The sequence below is a fragment of the Mytilus trossulus genome, chromosome 6 (genome assembly GCF_036588685.1).
Source record: "Mytilus trossulus isolate FHL-02 chromosome 6, PNRI_Mtr1.1.1.hap1, whole genome shotgun sequence".
Classification (NCBI taxonomy): domain Eukaryota; kingdom Metazoa; phylum Mollusca; class Bivalvia; order Mytilida; family Mytilidae; genus Mytilus; species Mytilus trossulus.
In genome coordinates this window covers 79,543,658-79,559,157 of record NC_086378.1, presented here as the reverse complement: position 1 = coordinate 79,559,157, position 15,500 = coordinate 79,543,658, and the positions used below count along the sequence as shown (strand labels likewise).

Here is a 15,500-nt window from a genome sequence, read left to right as displayed (position 1 = left end):
TCCATTTTCATTCGAAAAACACTATACACTCTTTTCATTCGTAACACAATACAAAGAGCTTAAGAAGTCCCTTAAAGTAAGGTGCGTCAAACAAAGAGCAAAAATCAAATTTGACAGCGAAATAATAAGAAAACTGTAACAAATGGAGGCAAAGAACCAGTTAATGTTGGTAAGTCAAAACAAATATATGATGATCCATATTATTTTACGCTTGAGATTTCAAATTGAAATCAACGTGCGATCTTTATTCTGTTTTTAGAACAGTTAAACAAAAAATAAATGATATAAAAGGCATTATATTGGCACAAATTGAAACTCATCGAGTCTGAAGTGCACCCAAGGACAAAATTTTATTCTTTAATTAATTTTGTAGGAAACTCATCATGTCTGTAGAGCATCCATGATAAAGTTTTACGGGTTTTTGATTAATCTTTATCGAGACACTCGATGAAATATGAAAACGGAAAATTGATATCATTTTATTGCAAAAATTGTCATTGTATATACTTGCCTGTATATCCATGCCGTCGATGAACAGGGGGATTTGCCTTCAACTTAAATGTAGATCACTTCCTGTTGTTATCTATATGTTTGGTGTGTTTGAGCTTTGAATTTGCCTTTTGATTGGGGACTATCCTTTTTGAATTTTCCTCGGAGTTCATTTTTTGTGATTTTACTTTTCATATGTTTTTTTAATAAACACTTCTTTTTTAAGTCATTTTCTTTTATATAGTGAAATTGTTATATGTATTTTCTAGCGATATAATGGAGTATAAATAAACTCATCATAGATACCAGGACTAAATCTTGAATATACGCCAGACGCGCGTTTCGTCTACAAAAGACTCATCAGTGACGCTCGAATCCCAAAAAGTTAAAAAGGCCAAATAAAGTACGAAGTTGAAGAGCATTGATGACCAAAATTCCTAAAAGTTTTGCCAAATCCAGGTACATGTAAGTTGAGAGAAAGGACTCGTGTAAACCATGTACTCCTATTGTTTACAGATCGGTAACATGATTCTTAGTTTACTTTTGAAGCATGAAGTATAAACTCTGTTACAGATGCTTTTTTCGATACAGAAGGTTTCCTACAAGGTTAAAGATACCGCATATACAATACAGACCATAAGCTAATGTATAAAGCTATTTCGACAACGTTAAAAAACGTAAAACCAACAATTAATCAACAAATTTAGATAAACACAAAGTATCTAGAAGGAAAATACAGATTTCTACAAAATCGTCTGCGGAATCATACAATAAAATAACGAAGCTTCCTTGTTTTAGTAATTAAAGGTATAACAAATACAAACTGAAAGTATAGCAGTCACGCAATTATCTATTTGTGAGCCTAAGTTATTCATTACACTTGGAGTTAAACACATTCATTAACACGTATATTGAAGAGATTTCCATCTACTCTAAATAGCAAAGAGACAGGAGATTCAACGCAAAATGAAATTACTAATTACAAAACCCTTTTAATCATAGCTTCTAAATTACATATAATGTATATGAGGCTAATTAAAGGGCATAATTCTTGTTTTAAGTATAAGTATATCAAAACATAAAACTGTGTGAAATCTATTAGAATATATCAATAACTGTTGTGGAGGAAATACAAAATAGAATGTTATTCATTGTGCATTTTACATTTGATGTACTTTAATCAAATCAAAACCAAATGAAAATGTTAATAGTGCATTGAAAAATAAACTCTTATAACGTTCGAAAATATTCATGTATGTTATCTTTAAATCGTAGAGCAAAATAAATGAAAAACATTAAAATTGCATCTTTCATTACAATCGAAATATTATATGTCTTACAGGTTTAGAAATTTGAAGAATCTTTTTTACTGCGGATTTTAAATTGTGTAAACGTGAATCTGGTGTCGCAGTATTTTTTTTTTCAAATTGAAACTTTGGTCACATAAAAATAATAGAACGTAGGATATGATGACTACCATTCGATTATTGCTCTTGTTAGTTATCGCGATATCCAAAAATATACGAGAGTCGTTCTTATAACTTGTATTTCTATATATTGTCTTGTGAGATAGCACGTAGTTCAATTATATATTTCTATGTTGTTTAAATTCTTAGTATCACTACGATCTTGCTTTTTATTTTATAATGACATCAATACATTTCGAGTGCGTGAAAGATTTTAAATTAAAAAAATACCAATTTGATTGCTATTTTAAATATTGATCTTGTCAAATATCCCCGCTTTGCAAAATCTTATGAAGAAGACATATCACTTCCAAATTCAAAGTTCGTAGTCAATAATTCTATTACAAATCGTTTTTTATTAGAGAAACCTTTTCACACCATACCAAGGAAACAAACATATAGAAAAAGATAAATTATTATTTCTATTCTGTTTTGTTCTTCCTAACATATTGCATTAGTAAATCTGATTAAATTAGAAGGCTCTAATCCTGAACGGTTTCTGTCAAACGGAAATAAAAATTCATTTCAAAACTAAAGGTATTGATTCTATTTGATAAGCTATAACCACGCAGAAACTGTAATCGGATTAACTGGTTGAGGTGCCATCTACCAAATAACTCCACAGCATAAAATAATAAGTGTGCTTAGATTGATTTTTAATGGCAAATAAACAACTACTAAGCTTTCAAACATATCTGAAAGCTTTTAGGAACAAAAAGTTTCAACATGTTTAAAATATAAATCAAAGAATGAGTTCTAAAAACGCTACAAACCAATCAATGTATGAATTTAAATGTTTATTTTCCATTCGTATAAAAGTACACCAAACAAATTGATTGTGAGAATTTATAAAAGACACTCCCAGTAATGCTTACATTAGGTGATATAAAATTGTATTCTTGTATACCAAATGTTTTGTTGTTTCTTGCCCAAGCAGCTATTAAAAAATACAATATGTTGTGCCTTTTTTTTTATAAAGTTGAGAAAGAAAATGGGGAATGTGTCAAAGCGACAACAACCCGACCATAGAGCAGACAACAGCCGAAGGCCACCAATGGATCTTCAATGTAGCGAGAAATTAAATCCCGCACCCTTAAGTGTTCTTCAGCTGGCCCCTTGAAAATATGTACAGTAATAATGGACGTCATATAAGACTCCGAATTATACACAAGAAACTAAAATTAAAAACCATAAATGACTAACAAAGGCCATAGGCTCCTGACATGGGACTGGCGCAAAATTGCAGCGGGGTGAAACATGTTTATAAGATTATACCTCTAGCCAATGTAGAATAATAAATAAAAAATAAGCATATGAAAAAAAACATTTTATCAGGAATGCATTTTTTTCATTATAATTTTTCTTCAAACTAAATTGTATGTTATCCGTTATGAATATAAAATCAAAGTATTTTAGAAGCCTATAATGTTTAAGATACCAGAAAAAAAACGACAACAAAACTATCCATTCTATTCCTAAACTTTAACCTTAGGTAATTCTTGAAAACAGATATCATGAAACACCAACCAATTTCGACATTACAAATCTACAGCTATCATCCAGAGCATTATATCCAACAGCGGTGTGTTTTTTTTTTTTAATTTCTAATGTATATGCAGATCATATGATAACCAAATTAACTTCATCGTCAAATGGATCTGGAGAGACGGAAAAAGGATGAAAACCAAACTAAGGTGTGTTTGTTTGATTGTTTGTTTGATTGATTGAATCATGTTTTGTTGCTTTGCGCCGCCTCATCATTAAAAAACTTGAATGACAGGAAAAAAGAACTAAAATAAATAATGCGCAATTAAGATAAAACCATGATTTTTAAAATGAGGAACATAATGAACTAACATGTGCGTCTGTCTAAACTCTGCTCGAGTACAGTCATGACTGACCGACTTTGTTTTATTTCCAAATGCTGACAGCTAAATATATCTTGCTGAAAATACTAACTCTATAACAACTCTGATCTGGTACACAAATTAGTCTACACGTGTACCCGAACAGAGTTTGTCACAGAATGTAGATACACAAACAGCTCTGCTACACAAATTAGTCTACACGTGTACCCGAACAGAGTTTGTCACAGAATGTAGATACACAAACAGCTCTGCTACACAAATTAGTCTACACGTGTACCCGAACAGAGTTTGTCACAGAATGTAGATACACAAACAGCTCTGCTACACAAATTAGTCTACACGTGTACCCGAACAGAGTTTGTCACAGAATGTAGATACACAAACAGCTCTGCTACACAAATTAGTCTACACGTGTACCCGAACAGAGTTTGTCACAGAATGTAGATAACAAAACAGCTCTGCTATGGTTGTAGAATAAATCTGCATTGCTAATCCTCCATGTAGTTCAGTTGATAAAACATTGAACATATTAAAAGTAAAATAACAAAAATACCGAACTTTGAGGTGAATTCAAAACAGAAAGTCCATAGTCCAAAGACTTGGTACAGTCAAGTTGCCGAATTAGAAATTATGGATAGATTGGAAGATTTTCGATGGCCTTGTTCCCTTGGATCATTTCCCCTGCTTATATTGTGTCTTTTGTTGTATTGGCCTCCATGTGTGATAAGGGTATCGTGAACTATTTATTCATATTGAAAAAATCGTACTCCTGCCGTTATACGAATAGACTCGAATTAACATGTTTTCAGTTAATAGGATGAAACATTTTGTGACCATGAGCATGCGATCATTGTGTTATAAGTTTTTATTAAAAGATACAATAAGTATCTAAATACAAAAACCAAATTTACATTTACAAATGAAAACAAACTATACATTGGTTGGTAAGAGATAGAAACTAAAATTTCAATTCTTTAACTCTTGAGGAAAGAGTCATTTAAGTACAAAAATGTGCAACCCTGTCGTGAGGAATATAAAATATGAGAAAATATTTTCGGACTATAAAGTTTCTTAACTCATGCGAGTATATCTTGCAATGCGATGCAATCACATCTTCATCTAAGCTTTATCTGCATATGATAAAGTGAAACTACTGACAAGATAATAATGATGTAAGCCATTGTGAACCCTCTCGTGAGGCATTTATCAATCCAAAGAAAAGTTAATTTTGCAATAAATTCAAACTATGGCCATTAGAGATATAACAGATAACTTTAATGGGGATTGATATTATCTTGGTAATAGGGCTTTTATTTGATTTCGATCTATATCACAATACAACGTGCAGCCATATTATATATCGACAGATCATGTGGGGAGGGTATAAAAAAGTCACTATATTCAAAACGTTGCTTTGATTTGATTTGCATCTCTATCACAGTACAACGTGCAGCAATATTTTATATAGACAGATCACATGGGGAAGGCCTGTTCAATACGTTGCTTTGATTTGATTTACATGTCTATTACAATACAATGTGCAACGGTATTATATATGGATAGATCACGAAGGGGAGTTATATTTATGTCAATATGGGACGCCTCATATTAGTCTTTTTTCTAGTACAGAACAATTACATTTTATTTTATGCATGGAAATGTAGAGATAGGATCTTGAGGTTATGCCAGCGGTGTATGTGGTATCCTTTTTATGGTATTTTTCAAGCAATAACATTTTATGCGTTTTACAGTATCATGGTGTTATTTATTATGCATGTTTTAATTGTTTCCTCCACTAGACAATCTCTGTCAATAACATCTGTAGATGATTAATTGATAAGTACAAAAGAACGTGTACTTTTATTTTTGCAGAAATTACTTAGGTCTACAATAGTCTGAAAATGTAAAAAAATCAATTTCCGTCGTCGATGTCTAGCGAAACAAATTTTAAAATGGCTTGGTGGACGAAATGTCCAAAATCAGTTTATTTGTCCCGTTAGAAAAGTTGAATATTTGGGGGAAAACTAAATACAGAAGAATGTATTCCCTTTATGTTTGAGAAGCGTCAACTATTTCACAAAGTTTTGTTATTTGGAAATAATATCGTGTTTAACTACATGTACCTGTATTGATAAACTTACTTTTCTATAGGTAACTGCAATTTCAGAAAAGTAAATATAGGAAATTGGATTCATTTTCTTTTTGCGGAGTGAGCGCAAAATGCTTATACCGGATGTAAAAAGTCGCAAGTTAAACGGAAAATTTTGCGGAACTTTTCCGAAAAGGTTGTTTTAAACATTTAAACAGGACTTAGTGGTGGCGCCGTTCAATTTGCAGATATTGGAAATTTGGGACATTGGGATTGAAATATATCGGGATACGTTTATTTTCACGAAAATTCGTGATTTGTCATAAATCTTTTTCTAAGATAAAGTTTTAACTCAACTCCACTACCCACTACATAGTTGCATATGGGAACGTAAAATAAAAGTGCACTTTGAATAACTTACCAATGGGATAACTATAGAACTTTAAGTTTATAAGATAAGACCCCATACAAACAACAAGTCACAAGAAGGTATATATATATACACAGGCGACATCGTCAGTTGTCAATTTCTTCCTCCTCTTTCAACTGTTGTGAATCTTTTGTTCAATATGCAAAATCAAACACTTGGAATTGCCATTAGGCTTAGAAAACGACGTAGATCTGTTGAAAAGAGCAATTATTGGAAGATTTTCCTTTTGATATTTTGAATAAAGCATACAAATCGTACAAAAAAACCATTAAAGTGCCTGAAGAGGAAACAAAAATTCAAATGAAACTCTTCGAAGATTTTCATTTCATCTTTATAGATGATGCGCAAAAAATGCATCCCTGAACACATCTGTATCTTTGAAATAATTTGGACTGTTTGAATATCAATACAAAGATGAAGATTTTCACAGAGCATATAGTATCAAATTTCACCATCTGCCCTGCAGTGGGTCCTGATATTAGAATGTGATTTGCGTATCTTTTTAATTAAGACCGTTACGACATCTGTTGGAAAGTTCTCAAATATCACGTTGGATTAAATCACTAAGTCAGTTATAATTGGTACAAGCAGGAAGATATAAATTATGAAAATGAACGGCTTGTTTAATTATCTTAATATAGATCAATAAGAATGATGTTATGATATTATACAGTGATTATCTGGATAACAAAATAAAGGCACAAGATATTGTGTAAAATACTTCATAATGCTGCAGATAATAACTGAGAGGAAATAATGTATGTCATCCTTTTTGAGACAGAATTTATTGATTTGACAAACAAAATCATATAGACGTTAGAACTGGGAGTAGGATGGACATAGATAAAGTATCAAAACGACACTGCAAAAAGGAGGAATCTAATCATGCCCTCAAATGTTCTTTTTTTTTATTTAACTTATTGACCTTGAAAAAATGTCAAAAAAAGTGGAAGCAAATAAAAATAAAATTTGTACTATCACGGTTTTACCAGAAGAGGTACAAATGTTACCTTGCAACAGACTACCTGCGGAACCCTATAACGTTGTTCCAAGTTTACCTACGCGAGAAATCAGAAAGTTTCACTTCTGGCCTGTTCCTACCGTGGCTTCTCCGTCCCATAACTAAATTGAAACTCTGTTTAGCACAACTTTACTGCCAAGTGAAAGAAGACAATATATGTCTATACAATCTTCCTTAGATGGTAATGACAAAAAGGTCGTACTAATTTGAAAATATGTAGTCTTACATATATTAGAAAAAAATGACGTCATGAAATAGGTACAATTGAACTCAAATAAGTTTTACTAAAAATCTTTGTGAAGTAGAAATGCATATTTTTTCTTCAAATTCTATTTAATCTATCACATTTCCCTTTTCCATTCGTTTAAACTTTTGTATCGTTACAATTTAACATTTGCCGTGACATTCTTATAATTATCTTGATATCTTTGTTGGCCATCAATAAAATTACTTGCACAAGATTAAGCGAAATTAGATACAAGAATCAGACAGTTTATTTTCTCCTTCTGTACAACAAAACGACTTTAAAAATCTTTTAAGACATGACGAGTCTGTAATGGAAGCTCACTAAGGATATTTTTCCCTCGTTAATCATGATTAATATTTTTATGAATGACAACCGAAACAATACTTAAAATATATTAGCCACAAAGAGCGACACTGAGCTCTGCAGGCAATACAGTACACACTGATGTTGATTTCATGCATTTCCGGAATATATATATATTTTTAAATACAAGGCATTACTGGTAACATTTTCGAAAGCGTTATATGTCATTGGTTAATAAGTCCCTTACAATTAATATCAAACAGACAACCAAGTAAGAATAACTTATATGTCATTGGTTAATAAGTCCCTTACAATTAATATCAAACATTTAACCAAATAAGAATAACTTATATGTCATTGGTTAATAAGTCCCTTACAATTAATATCAAACAGACAACCAAGTAAGAATAACTTATATGTCATTGGTTAATAAGTCCCTTTCAATTAATATCAAACAGACAACCAAATAAGAATAACTTATATGTCATTGGTTAATAAGTCCCTTACAATTAATATCAAACAGACAACCAAGTAAGAATAACTTATATGTCATTGGTTAATAAGTCCCTTACAATTAATATCAAATAGACAACCAAATAAGAATAACTTACTGGTAACTGTTGGCCACGTGGTATAAACAGTCGAACTACTGTATCACGTGCCTGTAAACGATTGAGTTTACTCAAATCCCGCGTGTGGCAGGTGAGGTCGACTCCATATTTGATTGACTAGAATTATTTGTGTTCCTACCAAAGGTCGGTGGACCTATTTGATCGTCTTGACATACACTATATCTTAATAAATAATGATAAAATCAAGAAATGAAAGTTAAATTGTGGCATGGCTTAAAAAACACATAACACAAAACAAGCCGTTAAGAAACACAACAAACACTCATCAATGATAACAGGCTTAACATTGTGTACGCCAGTCTCGCGTTTCTCCTAAAAAAAAGACTCAACAGTGGCGTTCGAAAACACGATAAAAGGCCAAATAAGATACGAAATTAAAGAGCAATCAAAACAAGCAAGTTCGACAGATGCTGTCAAAGTAATTTATTCACGGGGTAGAAAATCCTGAGTATTTTAAATAATTAAATTTTTGAAAACAGATAATTTATAATTTACAGACTATGAAATATAAAATGTGTAAACACTAAAAGTATTTATGTTTTTTTATTTTTTTTGTGGTCTTTTTTTATCAAGTGGAATATGTTCTGCGTCTGCAATATTGTCTAGATTATTGAAAACTAATTACCTAGCATACCTGATCGAATACACGATTCATTATACATGTACCTACGTTCTTTAAAACATGCTTTTTTATTTATTGTTGGATAGAATTCAAGTTTCCGTTCAACCGATCAAAATGTTTTGTTAAATTCTCAACTTGAAAGAAGAAGTATTTAAAATGAGTATGTTTTTACAGAATAAGAATCACTATACTAATGTTTTGCTTGAGCGGTTTGTTTGTTAACCCTCGTTTTCAGCTATACTGGTAACTTTCATAGATTGTTAAACGTCAAAAACGATTGTATCTAAACGCTGAGTGTTATGAGTTTCATGGAAAAAAACACAAAGTGTAAAATAATCTATAATACATCTGTTCAATAACCGGACGCGCAAAATTATATATAATTTGTACAAAGACCCACCTGACAATTAATGGCTTAAGTAAGTGCAGATGAGAGCGTGTTTTTTATTCATTGGAACGAACACTGTCATTAAGAAGTATCAAATATTAAAGGGCTTCTATTAAATAAATATTTTAACTGACTGCCTGCAAACCAAACATTCTATTAGCACTAGCTAAAAGGAGAATGTTGTCCCTGCTAATGGAACACTTCATTCCTCGTTTTTCTCATCGCCTTCATGTGTCGGAAATGTGTTTCAGACTTCATAATCGTGTTTCCAGACGAGAAAACAATCAGGTAGTCGATAAATCGAGATATGATAAAAGCTTTTATACCTCTTTATATTAGATGAGGGTACATTGACAAAGTCATTTGATATTATTGACGGAATGTTGATATTTTTTCGAATAGGCTCATCCGTTTAATGATGTATAATGCTTATAGAATGTTTGATGTATTTGTATTTATTCACCTATGTATCTCATTTTCTACATGGTCAAGGTCACAAAAGTCAATCCTGGTACCTATGATGAGTTTATTTTAATCATATACAGAATACAACATATATGTGTTATGGTAGCTTTGACGAAAGTATCAATACAGACAATATGTTGACGATTGTATAACAGGTCATAGGACGTATTTACTTATACGTGTCTGTATGCTAGTTATGTTATTTCCTAGTTTGTTAATTATTCTTGTTATCAAACTTATTTTCTTTGTACAACGAAATGCTGAAGCCTCAAAACACGTATATATTTATTACATGGCCGATTATTATTAAAACTGTTAAAATTTTTTTTGAAACACACTAGAACAATTTGAGGACTTACGGTGTTTATCTCCTTTTATTTTACAAGTGCTATAATTAGATTACAAAGTATATTTACAAAACTCTTTACTGAATCAGTTCCTGAAATAGATCTAGAAAAGATCTGTCAGAAACAATTCTGAGAAAGAACAGAACATACTTTAACCGTTCTCTCCAACAACAAAAATGGAAAGCAGAAATCAGGTAGAAATATTTCGAGGTCATGTACTTCATTTTTTAACTACAAACATTTTCTTTAAGTCACAATTCCTTTTTGTTAATTCAACACAAAAGATATGTCCAATATTAATCAAACACCGATCGGATATTTATATCTTTTTAGGAATGACGATATTATAAACATTCGAAACAACCTCATGTCAAAAACTTTGTATTTGCTGTGTTTCAATCTTGCAACATAGTAATCTTAATCTGTTGCGTATTTTACTGTATAAAAAAACTAAAAAAAGATAAAAGGCTTAAAGTTTTGAACGCCAGACGCGCGTTTCGTCTACAATAGAATCATCAGAAAGATTTGAATCAAAATAGTTAAACTGTCAAATGAAAAACGAAGTTGAAGAGTATTGAGGGTTCAAAATTTCGAAAGTTCCATCAAATCAGGAAATATATAATATCAAATGTTCTTAATTTTTCATTTACGAATATAATTATATATAAGTTATTAAAATATCTGCTATTTTGTGATTCACTTTTGACAAATGTCGCAATTTGCTGATACTTTTTTTCACGTTAGAAAAGTGACTTGATGACAAGGCAATGATAACTATAAATGTTGGGGCTACTAACCGTATGATTTTTAATCAATGTAAGTTAAACCTTAAAAATAACTAATATAAAAAATAAAAGGTTTTATTGATGTAACATACCACCTGTGACTGATATTAACAAATATAAATATGTAATTGAAAATATAAATAAGATATATAAAAATCAGCTATTATGAATAGATAGTTGCCTCGGCAGAAAATGTGTTTATTTTGATCAATTCATATTTCTTACCTCGAATGATTTTTACAACACACATTTAAGAACTTAAAAAAATAAATTTTAAAAAACAAAAAAACTTACAGACATTCGGACCTAAAGCAATGTTTTTTTTTATTGAACCGATTGAACGTTTCAAAATTTATAAATCTTGATAATATGGCATTGGATAGTTTTTTATTTAAAATGTATTTTTATTATTGAACCAATGGAGTATTTTAAAATGTCAGCACTCGTCATTTAAGTTATAAATCTAGATTATACTACGTTTCGATGTGTAAGAAACCACCTTCAAAATTAAAAGAAAACATTGATTACATTATTGATTGCACTAACAGCTATATTTTCTTACATTCATTGAACAAACCTAATAATAGAAGACTTTTCTCCATCATAACATTAGAATAATCAGTGGTTGTTCAGACATTAAATATGACAGGTACTGTTTCATTTCCCTCCGTTTAACTAAGTCAAACTATTAGTTCCAGTAATGTTACATTCACCTTGTAGTTTTAGTTTCTACCTAGTTCTTGGTTGATTATTTTACCATCTGTTATTTAAAAGATTTAGCAATGATTCGGAACATGGTAATTCAAACATAATTTAAATCTACTTTGATGCTAAAAAACATCAGAATTCGATATAGTTGTGTTATTGTTTAAGAAGTTTCGTATGAAATATGCATAATCTAAAAATTGCATTTCCTCTGTTTCGTATTTCTATTGTTTTAAGTGAAGGATAACAAGTTGTTTTGTTATTTTTCATGTTATACATTGTTTATATATTTTATTATTGTTTGTAAAAATCAGCAAAAATAACAAAACAATTTGAACTCTACAGTAATTACTAGTCTGAGTACAATTACTATACAAATATAAAATAAAAAAACAATGTTGAGGAAACTTTTCCATCTATTAATTTAAATGATATGAAATCATGCTTCAGAAGTGATCTTTGGTCAAACAAAATGATGTTAGTAATTGTATATCAATCCTTGTAACATTGTTTCGATTGAAAATATAACTACTAATCTATTATGTTTTAAAAATTCAAAATACAGATTTAGTTTTGTTAAATAAAACAAAAACTTTATTACAATAAATAGTTTACGTATTAGCAGTATTCCATTTATTTTATATTATTTCGTAATTCTTTTAATATATATTATTGTCGCATATGATTATTACTATTAATTCTGTTATATTTCCTTTTTCAGATAATTCAAAGTCATCTTATAATCAATCAAACGAAAGAAAACTTACCTGTCATAAAATATAACTTTTAACGTCTCTTATCTTTGTTTTTCTATCACTTTTATCAGTATTATTACTTTAATCCCGGTACATTATAACATGTTCGCTAACATTGATCAGTTACCAGTGTGACAGTCGCTATATACAAACTCTATTGAATGCTCTGCTGTGTGAGGCGCTGTTATCGATTAGATATTCAGCCTGTCGGCCGAAGCTTACCGTTACACTGCAATGAAAAAGTTTCCATAACTAATAAACTACCAGAATCTTTTGAAGTCAGTATATATTATGTTGCGTAGGATGAAGTTGTTGTTTGGTAGCTTCTCTCTGCTTAAGGATTTAACATTTGTTATTAGAGCGGATTATAGTTTTACATGGCGCTCCGTATAATGGAGTGACATTCTGTATGAGATAATCATCTGGTAGATGCATGTACGTCTTGCTTGAAGCTTTAATAATAATGTATATTTCTTCCATACAATAAACAAACATACTTTAATTTATTATGCTATCGACCGCAGTCTGCAATTTCAATGGGATTTTTTTTTAAATGAAATTAAAAAAAAAGTATGTGAATTAAAATGACGGAGAAAGTGAGACAATTAAAATCTAGATTACCAGGTTTTTGATCCGATAATGTTAAGATTTAAATTATCTGATAATGAATTTTGATGGAAAACTATTGATTTTAACAATATTACTTTGTTGAATATATTCAAGCGGAAATACCTTGAAATAAATTGAAGCAATTTAAAAAATAAGTCTCAAAATATATATAATCCTAACGTCAAATACAAAATACTATATATAAAGCGTTGGAAAGGGCAAAGTTTTTACTGTAATTGAAAAATTATAAATGCACTTCGCTTTCAGTAGAATCAATGATCAGTAGGAAGACTATCACAATTATTCCATACTTTAAAATGTAAAATTCTTTTAAAAACAATTGACATGTTACCTGTACTAATAATAAGGACGATGCAAGTAGCTATTATATATAATAATGTTCAGCCGTTAGCATATACATGACCTCTGCTGGTGTCAATTTGTCATAGAGAGCAAAATTAGTTCATTAATTTTTTTTTAAAGTCTTGGATTGTTTGGCCTTGTGTACGACTGATGAGAAATTTATTATAGAAATACGGATATGATGCATCAGAATCTATACTGTTTGTATCATATTCAACACTATCACTAAGTCTGTTCATCTACTAGGGAATAGTTATTTTAATAATATTAAATAAGGGAATTTATCTACCTCATACAAAGCTCTGATTCCTTATCCGGCTTTTGCTTAACATTAGTCCATTTTTGTTTTATCATTTTGCTCTTACATGTTTTAATAAGTTTTAGATGTTCAAATACGATGGCCTCGAAAACCACTGTTTATAAAGTGCGCTTCTATTGGAGTAGTTTTGATGGCAGTGTTTATATTATTAAATGATATAGAACGCAACAATGATTTATAGTAATATTCAAACTGTAATCTACGAAAACTACTTTTTTATGTAGTTGCTGTCATAATCGGATTTATATACTTCTTATTATTTGAAGTAAGGTAACCTTCTTAAAATTCGAATGGAGAAGTGCTTTTTAAAATCAAATTCTCAAACACATTAAACGAAGGGAAAATAGTTTATTGTCATATTTCTGAATTGATACATGCGTTTTCTTGTGTAGAACGAACATCAGCACATGATAACATGTTAAGACAATATATACGTAGATTGTAATTCATTATAGAGGGCTTTGTTCTGATTTCATAATTATTTTGAAAGTTAAGTTTACTCAGATTTCAACGTCAACATTTAACTTTGAAACTGAAACATCGATATATTTTTTTAAAATTAATTTGAATTCAAAATTTTATGTATTTAGTGGTATATTTACAGGTTTTAAACAGCGTAGCCGTGAATGCTTGTGGTTTTTTTTTATTAGGGTTACTATCATAAAAAAAATAATTATGTCTGTCATTGATGGAATGTGTTAGTTGTTGTTCTGCGGTTTGCATATTGGGTCGACTTTTATACTATTTGTGTGTGCAAAATGAATGTTCTTGTGTGTGTTTGTGCTGTATGTCTGCCACGTTGTGTAGTTATTTAAGGTTTTTCTAGCCATAAAACCAGGTTCAACTTACCATTTTTTTTTATTATATTATATCTTTATTCGCAGAAAACAAATGCATTACATCGGTACAGAGATAACAAATACAACAATAAATATTTACAATAAGCACAAACAAGAGAGAGGTCTCATTAGCTACAAGCCAGGAGTAAAAACACAAGTAATTTATTATTTGTTTTATTAAAGAACAAAGTTTCTTTAGAACTGGTTTTCTTGTACTTGACATAAGTTCAGAAAATTTAACCGTACTTTGACTTTTTGTTAAATATTCATAAAATGTCCTGTACCTAGTCAGAAATATGACAGGTGTTATCAAATAGTTCGTTTCGATGTATGTTGGCGTTTGTTTTGTTGTATTGCTCTGTTGTTTCCCCCCTCTGATAGTCGATCAGTTCCCTCGGTATTAGTTTGTAACCCGGATTCGTTCTCTCTCTGTTGATTTATGACTTTTGAACAAATGTATACTAAGTTGCATCTATCTAATGGTTAAGTAATATGATAGTTGGCTAAATCACATTTGAGTTATCGTACGGGGTGATGATAGACGAAAGGATATTTGTATACCATAATATGTCATTGGCAGATTTATAAACCATTACCTAATGATAACAAATAATATTTGAAAGACTTATATAATACATCGAGTATTGTTTATCATTGCTGATTTTATTCAAATATGATTTGAACGCTTGAAAGATGGAGGTCCAGTTTCATTTTCGCTGATGTTTCCAGGACATACATAACATTTAGAAAGTAGTCCC

General features: G+C 30.4%; 1 protein-coding gene across 1 annotated transcript in view; it reads right to left on the bottom strand.

Annotated features, from left to right (window-relative positions):
• LOC134721956 (sex peptide receptor-like) overlaps positions 1-13,027 on the bottom strand; it is a 60,467-nt gene extending 47,440 nt beyond the window's left edge. The window contains exon 1 of the mRNA XM_063585294.1: positions 12,625-13,027. The gene's annotated coding sequence lies outside the window, so the exon portion shown is untranslated. The remainder of the gene's footprint in view (positions 1-12,624) is intronic.
• Between the last annotated feature and the right edge of the window lie 2,473 nt (positions 13,028-15,500).